Source organism: Protopterus annectens, chromosome 1.part0 (genome assembly GCF_019279795.1).
Source record: "Protopterus annectens isolate FY-2018-M chromosome 1.part0, PAN1.0, whole genome shotgun sequence".
Classification (NCBI taxonomy): domain Eukaryota; kingdom Metazoa; phylum Chordata; order Ceratodontiformes; family Protopteridae; genus Protopterus; species Protopterus annectens.
This window is the reverse complement of record NC_056725.1, coordinates 208,387,560-208,405,204: the sequence shown is the minus strand read 5'-3', so window position 1 is coordinate 208,405,204 and position 17,645 is coordinate 208,387,560. Positions and strand designations below refer to the sequence as shown.

The 17,645-nt window shown below is 50.2% G+C and overlaps 1 protein-coding gene across 1 annotated transcript in view; it reads right to left on the bottom strand.

The window, feature by feature from the left end:
• LOC122799510 (serine/threonine-protein phosphatase 5-like) overlaps window positions 1-17,645 on the bottom strand; it is a 995,806-nt gene that overhangs the window by 977,953 nt on the left and 208 nt on the right. The gene's annotated exons all lie outside the window — the stretch shown is intronic.

Genomic DNA, 17,645 nt, shown 5'->3' with positions numbered 1-17,645 from the left:
TGTAGAATGAGCACGGATAGTAACCAGGGCTGGTTTGCCAGACGATATATACCCGTGACGTCGTAAGACGACCCCTGCTCCGCTGGCTCTAGCGGCTCCTTCCGAAGCATGAGAGAGGAGCCGCATAGACGTATTGGAGATGGATTTCAGAGTGGCCATTCGTGTCGTAAACACATTCCTGTCTCCGACCGACATGGACTTGAGGGGGGCTGCAACGTATTCCTTGATCAAGTCTCGCTGTAGCCTGATGGTGTGCCATATAGTTCAGCGCCCTTATAGAAAAGGTCACTGAAGCAAACATCCGCTTCCCAATCCGGTCCAACGCTCGAGATTCTTTATCTGGTGGGTGGACCAGAGAACTCTCCTGAGCGAGTTCTTTCTTGGTGGCCGCCGCCACCAACATGGCATCAACAGGGGATCTTTTGGCCCATGATTGCCTATCTGTGAGGGGACTCAGTATTTTATCGGGACGCCTAGGAATTGGCTCCACGGTGTCGGGCTCCTTCCATGCCCTGGTGGTAATTAAGTCCACCAGGGGGTCGGCTGGAGGGGACACCCAGGAAGTAGATGGGCCTGCCTCAAATGATTCCAGGAACATGGATTCATCAAGGGAAGGTTTTTGGGCAGACCACCCCCCTCTAATACGCAACATTTCCATGATGTCTCCAAAGGAGACATCTTCAGGAGGTTTACCTTGTGGAACCCTCCCTATCATCTAAGTCTGTGTCGGTGGTAACGGACTCGGGGAGTCCAGGTGCCTCCTTTTACACCGTTTCAGAGGAACCTCCTCAGTGGGACTATCCAAAGAGGGCTCGTCCACGGGTTGTTGTTCCTCCACAGGAACTAGCTGGAGGGCTTGGGCAGGCTGTCCCGATGGTCGGATGATGGAAGACAGACCCTCATACAGTGGGGGTATGGGTGGATCCGAACCAGGGATCTGGAGGATCTCGACAGTACCCTCTCCACCACCTCAAAAGCCGAAGGAGAATCACCCTCGCCAGCCTCTGGGAGCAATCTCCTCGGCTCCGAGGAAGGGATCGGGGTCGGAGCCGAATCAGTCGGTGCCGAGAGAGAGGTGCGCTCCGAAGCCAACAGCTCCAAAGATACAACTCCTCCCTCGGATCTGATGCTCAGCCCTCGGCCCTGAGAGCTCGAATCAGACAAGCTCAAGGGCATAGTCGGTGTTGAAGAGGCCAGCACTATCGGCACCGACAAATCCCTGTGTCCGAATGGGCCCGGATCCGATGACTCCAAGATCCGAAAATGAGTCGGAGAAGGAGTGATCGGGGAAAACATGGGGGTCGCACTCCCCCCCCCCCCAGAGGGGGGGGGCAAGAGCACCCCATCTGCATTTGGGTCTGCAAGAACCGACGCATCATCCCATCCATATCCGCTTCGGAGATGCTTTTGGTTGACCTGGAAGAGGTAGTCGACCTTGAGGGAGACCGATCTTCCTCCTCCGGCTCCGGCGAGAAGCTAGGAGAATGGAGCTGAGAGGAGAAGGATCCGGAGACCCCCGAAGGAGACTTAGCTATTTTTGCTGGCGGAGCCGAGGGGTGAGACTCGGCCCACCTTTTATGGGATCTATGTCCCTCCTTATCCTTGTGCCTCTTCTCCTTAGCTGAGGCACTAGTTTCCCCAGAGCTCAAACCCAAAGAGGGAGGTTGAGTCACGGGTTGAGCTGAGGGAACAGACGGCGCCGAGACCGCTGAGGCAGCCGGAGCCCGAACGGGAGAGGAAGAAGAAGCTGACTCCTGGGGGAGCTTTCCCACCAGGATCAGCTTGTTTTTCCTATCCCGAAGTGCCCAGGGGTTAAAGGCCGCACAGATCTGGCAGGCCTCTGAAAGATGGGCTGCCCCCAGGCACAAAACGCACTGAGTGTGGCCATCAGCTGGGGAAAGCTTGTGGCCACACTCAGTACATTTAGAAAAAATGGCCTTGGGCCCTTCCGCCATGTTAAACACTCACACACACACACCCAAACGCTAAGGGGGGAGGGGGAGTGACAAAAGAAAAACTAATTAACTGTACCAGAAAAAATTAAACTAGCACTAAAAAGGGGTAGAAAAAGGTTTACTACCACACACACAAGATTTTTGGAACTTTAGGATGAAGTTATGATAGAAACGATCTCACCCAGCCAGGAGCTCTTCAAAGGGAAAGCTTCTTCAGCCGCGGCAAAAAACGATCTGGTTGGTAGCAGGGGATTATGGGTAGGGGGAGGAGCTAGGAGCTCGGATCTTGGAGCTTGGAAAGCTGCCGGCTCGGATCCAATGCCCACAGTTTGCAGAACAAATGAAGTAACTACTTCAGATTAAGAAGTTATGTACTCACCATAACGTTCCATCTGAGTAGGTATCTTCATTTGTCTGCAACCTTTGGGATACGGATCCAATCTCGTATCCGAGCCGGCAACTTCTATCACAGCATAGATCCGAGCTCCTAGCTCCTCCCTTTACCCATAATCCCCTGCCAACCCTGACTGACCTCAGATCACGTTTGCCCCATAGCACAGCTAGTACTGTGTCCCAGAGGGGACTAATCTAAAGAACCCAAAGTAGGATCATTTTGGTCAGGGGGAAGGAGGGGGGGTGGTTGCAGACAAATGAAGATACCTACTCAGATGGAACGTTATGGTGAGTACATAACTTCTTAATCTGAAGTAGGACTTCATTTGTCAGCAACCTTTGGGACAGAGTCCCCAGCTACCTAAATCTTGGGTGGCCTTCATGGAAAGATATTCCAGAGCACTGCAGAGCCAAAAGACGCCCTACCTCGGGAGAAAATATCTACTTTGTAGTGGCCGATAAAGGCATGAGATGAAGCCCAAGTGGCTGCGGAACAAATGTCATCCAGAGAAACTCTAGCCTTGAAAGCAGCCGATGTAGCAATGGCCCTCATAGAATGAGCACGGACTACCTGAGGTGCAGGCCTTCCCGAGCTCTGATATGCTAAGAGAATACAACTAGATATCCATCGGGAGAGGGTAACCTTAGAAACTGCCTTGCCGAAGTTGTTTTTGGCAAAGGAGACAAACAACTGATCAGATTGCCTATGACCAGTAGTTCGATGAGTATAAAAACGTAGTTGTCTGTGCACGTCTAAAGAGTGCAGCTTATACTCTCCTTTGTTTTGATAGTTGGGGAAGAATACTGGAAAATTAATAGATTGATTAATGTTAGCTTCCGACGATACCTTAGGTAGGAAAGATGGATTGATCCTGAGGTGAACTCTGTCTGGGTGGAAGACCAAATACGGTGGTTTGACGCAGAGAGCCTGGAGTTCCGAGACCCTCTTGGCTGAAGTTATGGCCACCAAAAAGGCCGTTTTCCAAGAGAGGTATTTAAGATCAACAGTGGCCGCCGGCTCGAAAGGGGGGCTAGTCAAGGCCTGTAAAACTAGGGATAAATCCCATGGGGGTACCACCTTCTTGACCGGGGGCCTGAGAAGGAAGGTACCCTTAAGGAAGGTCTTACACAGTTTGGAAGTAATAAGCGGGCCTGACTCCTGACCTACATGGTAGTGTGAAATTGCTGCAAGTTGCACTTTGACCGTGGAAGAACTAGCCCCCTGGTGAAAGAGAGAAGACAGAAAATCTAGAACCGCCACCGCTACGTGAAAGGATCTAAATGACGGTGCTCCGCCCAAATGGAAAAACGTTTCCATTTACTCCGATAGACCCTTCTGGTGGAGGGCTTGTGAGCTTCTACTAGGATGGCTTTGACTGGAGATGAAATTCCGGGAGTCCTTACCTTATCAGGAGTGGAACTGGAGCAACCAAGCAGTCAGCTTTAGGTTGGCCAGGTTCGGGGTTGGAAGACCCAGGGGGTGTGAAATGAGATCCGGAAGGGGATCCAGCATCCAGGGCGGATGAATCAGGTGAGACCATAGGTAAGGGAACCACGTCTGACGAGGCCAGAATGGGGCAATGAGGATCATCTTGCCCCCCAACTGACTGGCTTTCTGCAATAGTTTCAACATCAGGGGCAGAGACGGGTAAGCATAAAGCAGACCGGGAGGCCAAGCATGAACTAGAGAATCTCTCGGGGACTCCCCCGGAGGGGGGATCAAAGCGAAGTAATTGTTGCATTTGGTATTCGAGTGAGGCAAAAAGATCGCAACAAGGTCACCCCCATCGGGCAAATATTTGCTCTGCCACTAGAGGATTGAGAGACCACTCGTAAGGAGTCAGGATAGTATGACTGAGCCTGTCCGCTAATATGTTGGACCTTCCCGGAATTTGCATTGCGATGAGAAAGCGGTTGGTGGATATCGCCCATTCCCACACTCTCATGGCCTCGCGGCAGAGTGGGTAAGACCTGGTTCCCCCCTGTTTGTTGATGTACCAGACGACTGACATGCTGTCCGTCTGTACCGCAAACGTCCCCACCGGAAGAGGGTTGTGAAGCGCTTGCAACGTCAAAAGCACCGCCCTCATCTCCAGGACGTTGATATGCAAAGAGGTCTCTATGTCGTTCCACGTGCCTTGGACTGTTCTGCCCGAATAGTGCGCCCCCCACCCCAGGCAAGAAGCGTTCGTGATCACTGTGGCGACTGGCGGAGGCAGCGAGAAGGGGCATCCCGTGTGGAGATTGGAGGACTGGAGCCACCACACGAGCGACCTTCTGCAAACCCTGCTTAGGGAGATGGGATGAGACAGGGGATTGCGAGATGGGGACCATTGTACCTGGAGGGTCCATTGTATGACCCTCATTCAACCGGGCCAATGGCAGCAGCGGAATTGCTGCTGCCATGGACCCTAGAGCCCTCAGGACCAATTCCACCGAAGGAGCTTGAAGCTGAAGGATGGCCTGCACATGCAACCTCAGGTTCTGAAGCCAATCTGGAGTCAAGAAAACAAGCATCAGTCTGGAGTCCAATCTCGTCCCTATGAAATCCAATACTTGTGTAGGAGCCAGGGAGGATTTGGCCGTGTTGATGGTCAACCCTAAGAGTGGAGCCAGATTGAGGAAATAATCCCTGCATGAGCAAAGAAGATGCCTTGTTGGGGCAGTAAGGAGCCAGTCGTCCAGGTACGGAAAGACCTGAATTCCCTGGAGTCTCAGGTGGGCCGCTATCGCTGCCAAGACCTTGGTGAACACCCTGGGGGCTGAGGTGAGACCGAAGGGAAGGGCCCTGAACTGGAAATGGCTGGCTCCCAGCCGGAAGCGGAGAAACCTCCTGGAGCGTCTGTCCATGAGAATGTGATAGTACGCATCCTTGAGGTCTATTGAGCACATCCAGTCGTTCTCCCATAGTAGTGGGAGGATAGATTGCAGAGTGACCATCCGGAACTTTACTTTTGGTACTGCCAGGTTCAAGAGAGAGAGGTCCAAGATGGGCCTCACGTCCCGTCTTTTTTGGCACCAGAAAGAACCTGGAGTAAAACCCTGATCTGTGCTGATCTGGGGTGACGGGCTGGATGGCTCTTTTTTGTAAGAGCTGCTGAATTTCTACAGCCGCCGCCTCCCTCTGATTGGGTGGCACATCGGGGAGGCTTCTGATTCTGGGGGTTACAAGAAAGGGAATTTGGTATCCTCTGGATATAACACAAAGCACCCAGCAATCCATTGTTATGGACTCCCACATTGCTAGGTGTCTCGAGAAACGTCCCCAGACTGCCTCCAGAGTGGAGCAGCCGGGTAACCCCTCAGGGGTTCTGTGTGGGCCTCTCAGAGAAAGGTTCTCTGGACCCAAAGTTCCTGGGACCCCCTCTGCCTCTAGGGCGGCGTCCTCCCTGTCCTCCTCTGCCACGAGAGGACTGGTTGTCCGAAGCAGACTGGGATTGATTCAATTTCCGGAACCACATCTTCTTCTGACCCTTTTGGTTCTTGGTAAAGGACCTCTGGGGAGCAGAGAAGCGGACTCCGACGGCAGACGTCTTCCCGTCTTTCTCACTCTGGACAAGGGTGTCGTGAACGGTTTTGCCAAACAATGCAGAACCATCAAAAGGGGCATTCGCAAATGACACCTTAAAGGGTTCCGAGAAGTCACAATGTCGGAGCCAGGCTTGCCTCCTCATGACCAGCCCGACTCCGCCTGCTCTAGCGGCTCCCTCAGTGGCATGAGACAAGAGCCGCATAGAGGTGCTGGAAATAGAGCGTAGGGTGGACATTCGGGAGGAGTACAGTTGCTTGTCCCCTTCCGACATGGACCCCGGGGGGGAAGCAGCATATTCTTTGATTAGATCCCGCTGCATCCGAATGACGTGTGCCATATAGTTCATGGCCCTCAAGGAGAAGGCTGCTAAACTGAAGGCCCGCTTCCCAAGGCGGTCCATCGCGCAAGACTCCTTGCTCGGCGGATGAACCGTGGGGCTCTCCTGAGCCAACTCTCTCTTGATGGCTGCCGCCACCAACATGGCATCCACAGGGGGACCTCTGCTCCAATGGGTTCTCTCTGACGGGGGGCTCAAAATTTTGACCAGGCGCTTGGGAACAGGCTCTACAGTGTCCGGCTCCCTCCAAGCCCTAGTGGCTATAAGATCCACTAAGGGGTCGGGGGGAGGGGACACCCAAGAGGTAGATGGCCCTGCCTCGAACGCCTCTAGGAATACGGACTCGTCGGAGGAAGCCTTGGGGGCAGACCACCCCCCCCCCCGTGATTCTGAGCATTTCCATGATGTCTCCAAAGGAGACATCCTCGGGGGGGGTGACCTTGAGGAGCCTTCCCCTTCATCCAAGTCCGTATCCTCAGTGAGGGACTCAGGGGAGTCCACGTGCCTCCTTTTGCACTTCGACATGCGAGGAACCTCCTCGGGGGGGCTGTCCGAGGAGTCCTCACCAGCAATATCCTGTTCCAATGGAACACCTAGAGGCGCTGAAGCAGGCTGCCCTGAAGGACGGGTGAGGGGAGCCAGGACCATCTGAGAGGGAGTGCAGGGGGGAGCCGAAGCCAGGGCCGGGGGCCTGGATGAACTCAACAGCACCCTCTCCACCACCGCGAAAGCCAAGGGGCGAGCCGCTCTCTGACGGATCCGAGATCCAACTCCCACTCGGATCCAAGGCAGGGATCAGACCCGGAGCTGAGACTATCGGATCCGAAGGACCCGCGCGCTCCGACCGGGACGGGGCCGAGAGCACACAGAGTCCCTCAGATCTGAAGCTCGGCCCACGGCTCCGAGAGGTCGGATCCGACAAACTCTAAGGAATAGTCTGAGCCGAAGTGCCCAGCACTGTCAGCTCCGACCCACCTCCGGATCCAACGCGGCTCGGCTCTGACAGCTCCGAACCCGGGAGGCGGGTCGGAGAAGGAACTATAGGAGCGAAAAAAGGGGTCGAGCTCCGCCCCCCGGGACAAGAGCACTCCCATCTGCATCTGGATGAACCTCCTCATCATCCGGTCCATGTCCGCGTCCTACATACTGAATGTGGACCTCGAGGAGGCCACAGAGGCAGGCCTGGAGTGCCACCTCGATGACCTCAACGGGGACCGGGTAACCTCCTCCTTGGGTCACGGTGAGAAGCAAGGGGATCGGATCCGAGGAGGAGGCGAACCAGAAACCCTGGAGGGAGAAGCTCGCTTGGCAGGCGGGGCCGAGGAGGAGTCCTCGGTCCGCCGCTTAAGGTGCTTCTCCCTCCGCTTCTCTTTCCTGGCCTCCCTCACCTCCGAAGCCACAGTGGGAGGTTGAGTCCCGGTCGGAGGGAGGGGGGCAGGAGTGGCCGTTAACGAAGACTGGGTAACGGTCACAGAAGTGCCGGAGCCGGGTCTGGGGGCAAAAGGCCCGCCAGAACCAGCTTCGACCTCTGATCCTTAAGTGTCCTGGGGTTGAACGCAGCGCAAATCGTGCAACCCGAAGAGAGGTGTTCAACCCCAAGGCACCGAACGCACTGAGTGTGGCCATCAGCCAGTGAAAGCTTGTGACCACACTCGGTGCATTTCAAAAAAATGGCTTTAGGGGCCTCCGACATCACTGAAAGTAAAACACACTCACTAGGCCCCTAGACACCACACACACACACACACACACACACACACACACACACACACACACACACACACACACACACACACACACACACACACTGCGACCAGCAAGGGCAGGGCGAAAAATAAATTAAAATTTAAGCTAAAAAAGGAAGAGAAATTAACGTTAAGGGGAAACTAAACACACACACACACAGACGCTCGCTTAAAGAAATACAAGAAAAGTTGAAAACTGTTTTTCTCACAGAATCACCAAGAGCTCTGGAATCTAGCTGTTGCTTGAAGAGCGGCAAACTAGATCTGAGGTCAGTCAGGGTTGGCAGGGGATTATGGGTAAAGGGAGGAGCTAGGAGCTCGGATCTATGCTGTGATGGAAGTTGCCGGCTCGGATCCGAGATCGGATCCGTATCCCAAAGGTTGCTGACAAATGAAGTCCTACTTCAGATTTATAGTTTCCAGGCTGTGGCAATGTTGAGTCCAAACACTTTTTAGGTACCATTGAAGTTTCCTCATATGCAGTCTCGCATATGGAATTAGTAGAATGCAGGATGCCATGAAGCCCAAAGCCTGCAGAATTTTTCTTGCAGATAACTGGGCCTTTGTTGCCAACAGGTTGAAATAGGTAGTCAGTTGCCTTTGTCTGGCATGAGATAAACCATCTGGGCAGCTGTATTTAAGCTTGCACCCAGGAATATTATCTCTTGAGAGGGTACTAGTTTTGATTTATTTTCAGTGACTGTGTACCCTAGGCCTGTTAGAAATCTCTTTAACAAACACCAGATGCTGTAGTAGAATGTCCTTGTTCTCTGCTTGAATGAGGCAGTCCTCCAAGTAAGGATATATTTGTATTCCTCTTTGTCTGCAGAATGCAATTACTGGTGCCAGGCACTTTGTGAAGACTCTGGGCGCAGTAGATAAGCCAAAGGGCAGTGCAGAGAACTAGTAGTGCATTGAGCCAGCTTTGAATCTGAGGTATCTTCTGCATGTTTGTCTGATTGGGACATGCAGTTATGCCTCTTTTAGGTCTAAAGTCACCAGCCAAGCCTTCTTGCCCAGCATGGGCAGAAGTTGCTGTCGAGTCAACATTTTGAATTATGGTATATCCAGAAATGTGTTTAGAATAGACAGGTTCAGTATTTGCCTCCAGGATCTTGTCCTTTTTTGGTACCAAAAATATTCTTGAATAAAATCCTTGTCCCTTGCTCTTGCTCTGGTACTTGCTGAATGGCCCTCATGTCCATGAGGGATGAGACTTGCTTTTGTGCCTCTGCCCATTGATGTTTTGGCAGGTCTGGCCAACCGTTTGTCCTTGGCAGGGTATGGAAGTGAAACTCGTAGCCTTGTGACACTATGTCTAAGACCCATTTGTCCTGGGCTATTATGTGCCAGTTTTGAAAAAAAAGTGCTAGTTTTCCCCCTAAAGGTGCTGCCAGAAGATAAGTGCTTGGTGCAGGCAGGGGGAAGTCATTGGGACTGTTTCCTGTATGGTTGTGATTTGTCGAAGCGCCCCATTGTTTAGACCTGTACGAGCCTTGGGGCTGGGATCTGCCACTTGGGCATCTGTATCTGCCCCTTTGTGGTCTGTCTGACACTGGAAAGGACCAATTCTTTGTAGGCCAGTGTCTGCTAAATCTTGGAGTCTGAACCTGTAAGAAATCCTTAACCGTTTGCATAGATTTAGCTTTGTCCTCCATTTTCTTGAACACCTCTTCTTCTTTAACACCAAACAAAGTGTCATGCTGTAATGGGGCATCTAATAATTTTGCTTTGACATGATCAGGCAGAGTCTGTTCCTTTAACCAAGCATGTCTCCTGATGACAGAGCCCATCACAGCGGCTCTGCAGGAGACCTCCAAAGAATCAAAATCACATTGCAAAGTATGCTTTCCAACTTGTTCAGCTGCATGCAATAAATCCTGCATTTCTTTGTTTTCTGCACATTCAGAATTAGTCAACATTTTCTGTTTAAACAGTGAGATAATATATTGCCGATATTTGAGCATATGAAACTGACAATTTAAAGCCCTTACAGCCAAAAATGCAAGTGTAAAATTTTTTCCCCATCTGTCCAATGCCCTAGAATCCCTGTCAGAGGGGGTAGGGTTTTTTGCACGGAAGCCTTGACCCCTTTGCGACCCTGAGAGATGGTTTCTGGGTCAGCAGCAGGGTTTTTGAAAAGGAATTTATGAGAGTCAGGGGACCCTATAGTACCTGTCCGGCTTAACAGGAGCTGGAGGTTAGTAGTCAGGGGTCAGACTAGACTCTGAAAATACATCATCAACAATGTCTAACACAGGTGGAATAGCTAGGGGCCTGTGCTGTGGTAGTAAAAAGAAGTCTCTGAGCCTTTCTTAGATTCTGAAAAATCTTGGCTCTCCCAGTGGAAATGCTCCCTCATGGTATGCAAGGTTTCCCCAAAAAAATAATCCTCAGGAGGAGAGGCTGAAGGGATAGATTCTTCAGCATCAGAATCCTCATAGGGAGGAAGAGAGTATTCCTAATCAGAAGAGGAATCAGATGAAATGGAAACCTGATCTGAAGATTCATATTCTGTCTCTTGCCTAGGCCTTTTATCAGGAGGGGGATGGGAACTCCTGATCAAAGTAATTAAGTCTTCGGCCATTTTGAGCATCTGTTCTTTGGGCATGGAGGCCTGTCCAAGAGGCTGTTGTACTTGTTTCTTTGCCTTTAAGGGTGCTTTAGTCTTTGCCTTTGAAGCTGAAGTGGTTTTAATGTATAATTGAGTTGGTCTGAAAACACCCACAGAAGCCGATGCCTGCTCAGCGGCTCCAGACCCATCTGAGGGAATAGTCTCCGAAGGTCCAATACTTTGACCTTCCGGTGGCCTAGGCGACTCCACGTGGGAGTCGGTAGTGGCCTGCGGGTCTAAAGTAGCGGGCATCAGGGGCTGCGAACGCGCCTCACTGAGAAACGACGAACCGGAGACTGGCTTAGAAGAAGCCTCGTCATCTGTTTTGGACCTCTGATACCTGTCCTTCTCTTTTTCTTTGCGTTTCTTGTGAATTCCGGTAGTTGGATGGCTATCTGACGACATGGTATAATTAAATCTTCTGCCAAAATAGTGCAATGCAAAATCATACCGACGCTTAATAGTGCGTTTGTTAAATCTACCACAAAACAGACAACTAGCAACATCGTGGTCAGGGCCTAGGCAAGGAATACAGTAAGAATGGAAATCCTTATGAGGTATTTGCTTCCCACAAGAAATACAATTAGCTTTTTCTGACATCGGTCTGAAGCAAGAAAAAAAGTTTCCCCAATGGGGTACTTAGCTTTTAATGAAGACTTCGGATCTGAAATTCGAACACGAAAATCTCAGGAGTCAGCTGACCGGCACTTGCGAGCTGCTTATGCTTCGGCACCGCGTGGCAAGAAAGACTGAAGAAAATGGTGTCGGCTGCATCTTTTATACCCCTGGTGCACGGACGTCAGGGAAGAGGCGACAGCAACTGACACCGGACCTAGACTTTGGAATTCAGGCCGACTGAGGGTGGCCTGCCAGCAGGATAACCCTAGTGTAATGACTGCAACAGTGAAACATGAAGAACATCCATACATAAATGAGATGCAATTGGAGATCCAGCGAGACAAGGTTACTTTAGAGACAGGAACCCAAAGTCTAATGTCTGAAAGTGAGACACAAAGTTGATCTGATTCCCTGAAGTCTTTTGTCCTATGTAAATAGAAACGCAATTGTCTATGAATGTCTAGCTGATGAAACTTAAATTTTGCCTCGTTACTCAATGGATTGGTTGACATTGACAATAGAAGCAACCTTTGGAATAAAAGGATTGGTTCTTAAGTAGACCCTGTCTTTGTGAAACACCAAATAAGGTGGCTTAATCGATCAAGCTTGGAGCTCAGAGACCAGCCTAGCTGAAGTTATGGCTACCAACAATACTGTCTTCCATGACAAGAATTTTAGGTCAACCGTAGCTGCAGGCTCAAAGGGAGCTGAAGTGAGCTTCTGTAAAACAAAACTGAGGTCCCATGGCATTACTGGATTAAAGACTGGAGATCGGAGTAACATTGTCCCTTTCAGAAAGGCCCTAACAAAGCCTATGAGCCATAAGGTTGGGCTCATTAGCAACGAGAAAGGTAGAAATCACTGCCAACTACACTTTAATGGTTGCTGCAGCTGATCCCCGACTGAACAGTTGAGAAAGAAATTCTAATATTACCGAAACAGAAGCTGTATAAGGATCAATACGTCTTTCATTGGCCCAAATGGAGAATCTCTTCAACTTACTGGAATAAATCTTCCTGGTAGAAGGCTTGTGGGAAGAAGACAGAATGTGGACTATGTCCGGGGAGAAATAATGAAGCCCGACTAGGGACGGACCTAGAGCAGCCAAGCTGTTAACTTGAGGGTCTGGATGGAGGGATGGAACTGTCCTGACATACGAGTCAGCAGATCTGGATCTGGGTCCAGAATCCAGGGATCATCCATTAGATAGGGTTGAAGGAAGGGAAACCAAATATGATGAGGCCAGTGTGGAGCAATCAGGATCATCTTGCTTCCCAAAGACTGTGCTTTCTGAATTACCTTTGATATCAGAGGAAATGGTGGAAAAGCATAGAGAAGACTGGAAGGCCAATCATGAACCAGAGCGTCCCTGGGTGTCTCCCCCTCCGGTGGGAGAAGGGTGAAGTAGCTGCTGCATCTGGCATTGAGGGGCTGGCAAATAGATCGCAAGCAAGGCTAACCATCTGCGGAATATCTTCTCCGCAACATATTTGTTCAGGGACCACTCGTGAGGCATTAGGGTAGCTCTGCTCAGCCTGTCAGCAATCACGTTGGACTTCAATGGTATATGCGCTGCAACTAGAAAGCATTGGGAAGACACCGTCCACTGCCACACTTGCAAAGGGGGTATGATTTGGTTCCTCCCTGCTTATTCACATACTACACCACTGACATGTTGTCAGAATGGATTGCAATTGTCCCTAGAGGGAGAAAGCTCTGAAGTGTTTGCAACGCTAATGGCACTTCTCTCATCTCCAAGACATTGATATGCAAAAGGGTCTCGTAATCCTGCCACGTGTCTTGGACTGTCCTGCCGAGATAATGCCTCCCCCACCCGATCTGGGAGGCATCCGTGGTCACAGTGGCAACTGGAGAAGATGGTACAAAAGGCTTGCCCACGTTGAGATTGCTGGCCTGAAGGCACCAGTGTAGATCCTGCTTGCACGAGTCCGTAATCAGAATAAAATGGGAGAGTGGAAGATACTGTAGTGACCACTGGGCAAAAGGCAGCCACTGAAGAACCCTCGTGTGTAGTCTGGCAAGGGGAACTAGCATGATCGTGGCAGCCATGGTCCCTAATAACTTGAGGATCACTTTTGCCTTGACCTTCCTCAATGGTAGTAAGGTGAAGACCTGCTGTTGTAGAGCCTGAATTCTCTCTTCTGGTAAGAAGGCCCTCATGAGCACCGTATCTAGTTTGCCGATAAAAGTGACATGCTGCAAGGGCAACAAGGCAGATTTTTCCAATTTAGAGTAATTCCTAATCTTTGGCACAGTGTAATGGTGGCGTCCCTGGTCTGTAACAGTAAATGCCTGGTGGTGGCGGAGAGGACCCAGTCATCCAGGTATGGAAACACTTGGAATCCCTGACGTCTCAAGTGAGCAGTTACCACTGCCATGCAATTTGGTGAACACCTTGGGGGCTGTGGTGAGACCAAAGGGCAGGGCGCGAAACTGAAAATGACTGGCTCCCAACAGGAAGCGTAGATGACTTCTCGATGCTCTGTCCATCTTGATATGGTAGTAAGCATCTTTGAGGTCGATGGAGCACAGCCACACATCTTTCCCTAACAGAGGGAGTATTGACTGTAAGGTGACCATGCAGAACTTGGACTTTTGTACATGTAGATTCAATTGGCTGAGACCCAAGATGGGTCTCACATCCAGTGTTCTTTTCGGCACCAAAAAGAATTTGGAGCAAGTCCCTAATCCTACTTGGTCTGCAGGGACAGGCTGGATGGCTCTCTTTGAAAGCAACTTTTTTATTTCTAAAGTTGCAGAATCCCTTTGACCGGGTGGAACTTCTGGAATTCTCTTGGCTGGCAGGAGAGAAGAGAAGGGAACATGACAATCTCTGAAAATTATCTTTAAAACTCACTGTCTTGGGTGACGTTTTGCCAGGCTTCGAGGAATAAAGAAATGTTAAACCTGACCAGCTCTAGAGACGCACAGTCGGGCCTCCTTTCAGGAGCCCTGGTAGGGAGAACTGTGAAAGGAATCATGGTCCCCCTGGTTACGCGGGCCTCCTCTGCCTCTAGAACAGCGTCTACCTGAATTTCCACCTCCTCCCCTGCCTCTGGAGGGGAAATCACTTTGTGCATCCTGAAAAACCCTCTGCGACTTCCTGAACCACATTTTCAAACCCTTCTGGCCCTTAGGGTAAGGTCTAGAAGGCATGGAAAAATGGACTCCAACGGCAGACAGGGTTTTTCCTTCTTGATTGCACCTAGTGAGAGTGTCCTTTACCTTAGTTCTGAATAACGATGAACCGTCAAAATTGGTCGTTGGTGAATGTAGACTTGAAGGCCTCCGTGAAGTTACACAGGTGCATCCAGGAGTATCTCCTAAGAGCGACTCCAGAACCCGTTGCCCTGCTAACTCCATCGGCTGCGTATGAGATCAGCCTCATGGAGGAGTTGGGTAAGGGAATTTAGGGTAGACATCTGTGCATTGACCTTCTGTGCCACAGCATCAGAAACGTTACCCTGTAGAGAATCTCCTAACTCTTTTAGATCTCTGTGGAGCCCATCAGGTAGTTCAGTGACTGCAGAGTAAAGGCCACTAAGGTAAACACACATTTCCCATACCTGTCCATGGCCCAGGACTCCTTGTTAGGTGGATGGATGGTAGACGACGTTTCAGCAAGTTCATTCTTGGTGGCTGCTGTCACCACCATGGCAATCTACTGGAACACCTTTTATCAGATATTCCTTGTCTGTGGGAGTGGACAAAAACTTATTGGGTCTCCTAGGGACCGGTTCCACAGTGTCAGGAGTTTCCCACACCTTTCAACAGACAAGATCTAGTAGCTCATCGAAAGGGGGATACCCCCAACAGGCGGAAGGTTGAGACCCATAAGCCTTCAGGAACACAGACTCCTTATCAGAAGGGGATTTGGACGGCAGGCCACCTTTCTGCTTCAAGATCTCCAGGATATCTGAAAAAGATATCTTCAGAAGACTACTTGGGAGACCCCTCTGACTCCTCTAGGTCAGTGTCCGACGTGAGCGACTAATCTGGGGAGTCGACGTGTTTCCTCTCTTACACAATCTTTCTGGCGGGCTCCTCAGGCAATAACTCTGGGGAGACGTCAGAAAGACAGGAACCACTCATGGAGGTATCCTGAGGCCTTGGGTCTCCGCTGTCCATGGATAGAGGATGATCTGAAACTGACACCGGTGCTGGAGGGGGCAGAGTGTCGGTGCCGTAGGATGTAGCTGATGGCCTTGGCCAGCACGTTCCCCATAACCTCAAAGGCTGATCCCCCCCCCCGGCTCCAAAGGTCGACTAACCGTAGAGGATATGGTAATAGCCCTCGGCACCGAGGAGATGAGGTCCGAAGCAGATGTCTGGTCCAAACTCACCCGAGCCGAAGCACCGAGAGGAAGGCTCGGAACCAATGCAAATTAATCCAACCCCACCCCCTCAGGTCCGACGGGGGAAGTGTGGACCCTCAACCCCGTGGATGGAACCGACGGGATCGGAGTGGAAATCAGAACCAAGAGGCCAGGCGAAGGTACTGGAACCGACCTAACTGCACCAGACGGAACTGACAACTCTGGCTCCGAGTGCTGAGAAAGGCTCGGAGGAGGAACAACAAACGATGAAGGGGTCATGGTCTCCAGAGCAGACTGGGTCAGAGCTGAAATCAATTTGGCCAGCACCGATGACCCGATGACTGAAGCAGTTTCTTCATGACTCTATCAACACCCTCACCGGAAAGGGACCTCGAGGATATAGTTGGAGATCTGGATCTCCCTACAGAGGGAGACTGACGTGAAGGAGAACCCGGTCGAACAACTGTAGACTGGCTCCAAAACAAAAAAATCCGTGACTGGCTACGAAAGGCTGGGAGCCGATACAGACTTAGTCAATACACCACCTTCTGTCAGCACCAAAGCCAATGGAGCCGAAGGAGAAGCTGTTCCAACAACTTTCTCTGGCGGCTCCGAAGAAACAGACAGAGCTGGAGAGCGCTTCTTAGCAGTCTTTTTGTGTTTTTTAGCTGGAGAGGATATGGTACTAGAAGACTTAGGCAAGTCTTCCTCAAAGGAGTGTTTAAGCAGTCTTTTCAGGATGAGCTTGTTCTTTCTCTCCTGTAGCATGCAATAACTGAAGGAATGACAAACCAAGCAGGACTCTTGGAGGTGAATAGCCCTCAAGCAGTACACGCACACAGAGTGCCCATCAGTCAGACATTTTTACTTTTGCATTCAATACACTTCTTAAAGTCCAAATGCCTGTGTACCTTAGAATCCTTAGACATGCTGTATAAGGAGTACACACACACAGACAAGTGGCAAAACCACACGTACCCACCAAAAACCTAACTGAACACCACGTGGGAAACTAGAGCCTCTAACTAAATTGGCCTAGTAACAGACGGGTCCCCTAATTTAAATGGGCGTAGCCCGGAGCAAATAAAGGCAGGATAACACCACTATCAAACAACAAGACACCAAATAAGTTACAAGTAACAGAAGCACAACTCAAAGAGACCACACGGAAAACAATGGGGAGGACTAGGGCCTCTAACTGAAACGGGCCTAGCCCATGGGAAGACAGGGAGTGGACAGGATACCAAAAAACAGCCAAAGAAAAAGGCCACACAACCAGCCTTGACAGACACACACACACAGTAGCTATGAAAATAGCCTTTTTAGATCAACAATATCCAAAAAATGTTTGAAAAAGTATACTTCGTCACAGCCAAAAGTGAGACCACATCTGAGCGTAACAAGCGGGAAATGAGATCTGGGGAATGGACCTGTTGCATGATGGGATACCTCAGCCATGAGCCAACTGAAGACTTCGAGCTAGTATGGCCAAGTCGGAGCCGGGTAAGAATGAAGGAGAGACTGGACTACATAGCATCTGAAGTTTTTACACTTGTTTGTATAAATAAGCCATCTATAATTTTACATCCATACCTTTCCCTACTAGTCTTCAATAATCCCTCTTAAATTACAGCACTTAGCAAACACTGTCTCTATTCACCTACTCCCCTACTCTGTTTTGCCTCCCACTCAACTCAACATCCCATTTCAATTTTTTCACCTTTTTCCTTCACCTGCCACAACTTGCCTCATCCACTGTCCATTTTTCCCCGACACTATTACCTCCATCTTTCCATCCTTCAATTACCATTAACTATCCTGCCATTAGCAGTCTCTTTTTCCCCACGTCCTACGCTTCTCATCTACTTTGAACACACACAGCACCCATCCATCCTTTATCCTTCTCCCATCCTCTCTTGTATCCATATCTTTCTTTGCTAAATAAAACAGATCCCTTCCATCTCCTCTCCCAGTTCCTGTACATCTGTGCTATCCTCCTTTTTTCTATATTCTTCCATTTCTTCTAATACTTCCTTTTGTTTCTTTTCAGCTCTACTATTTTCTCTGTTTGCATAAACTCATTTATTTACTCCCTTATTCACCAGCCAATAAAC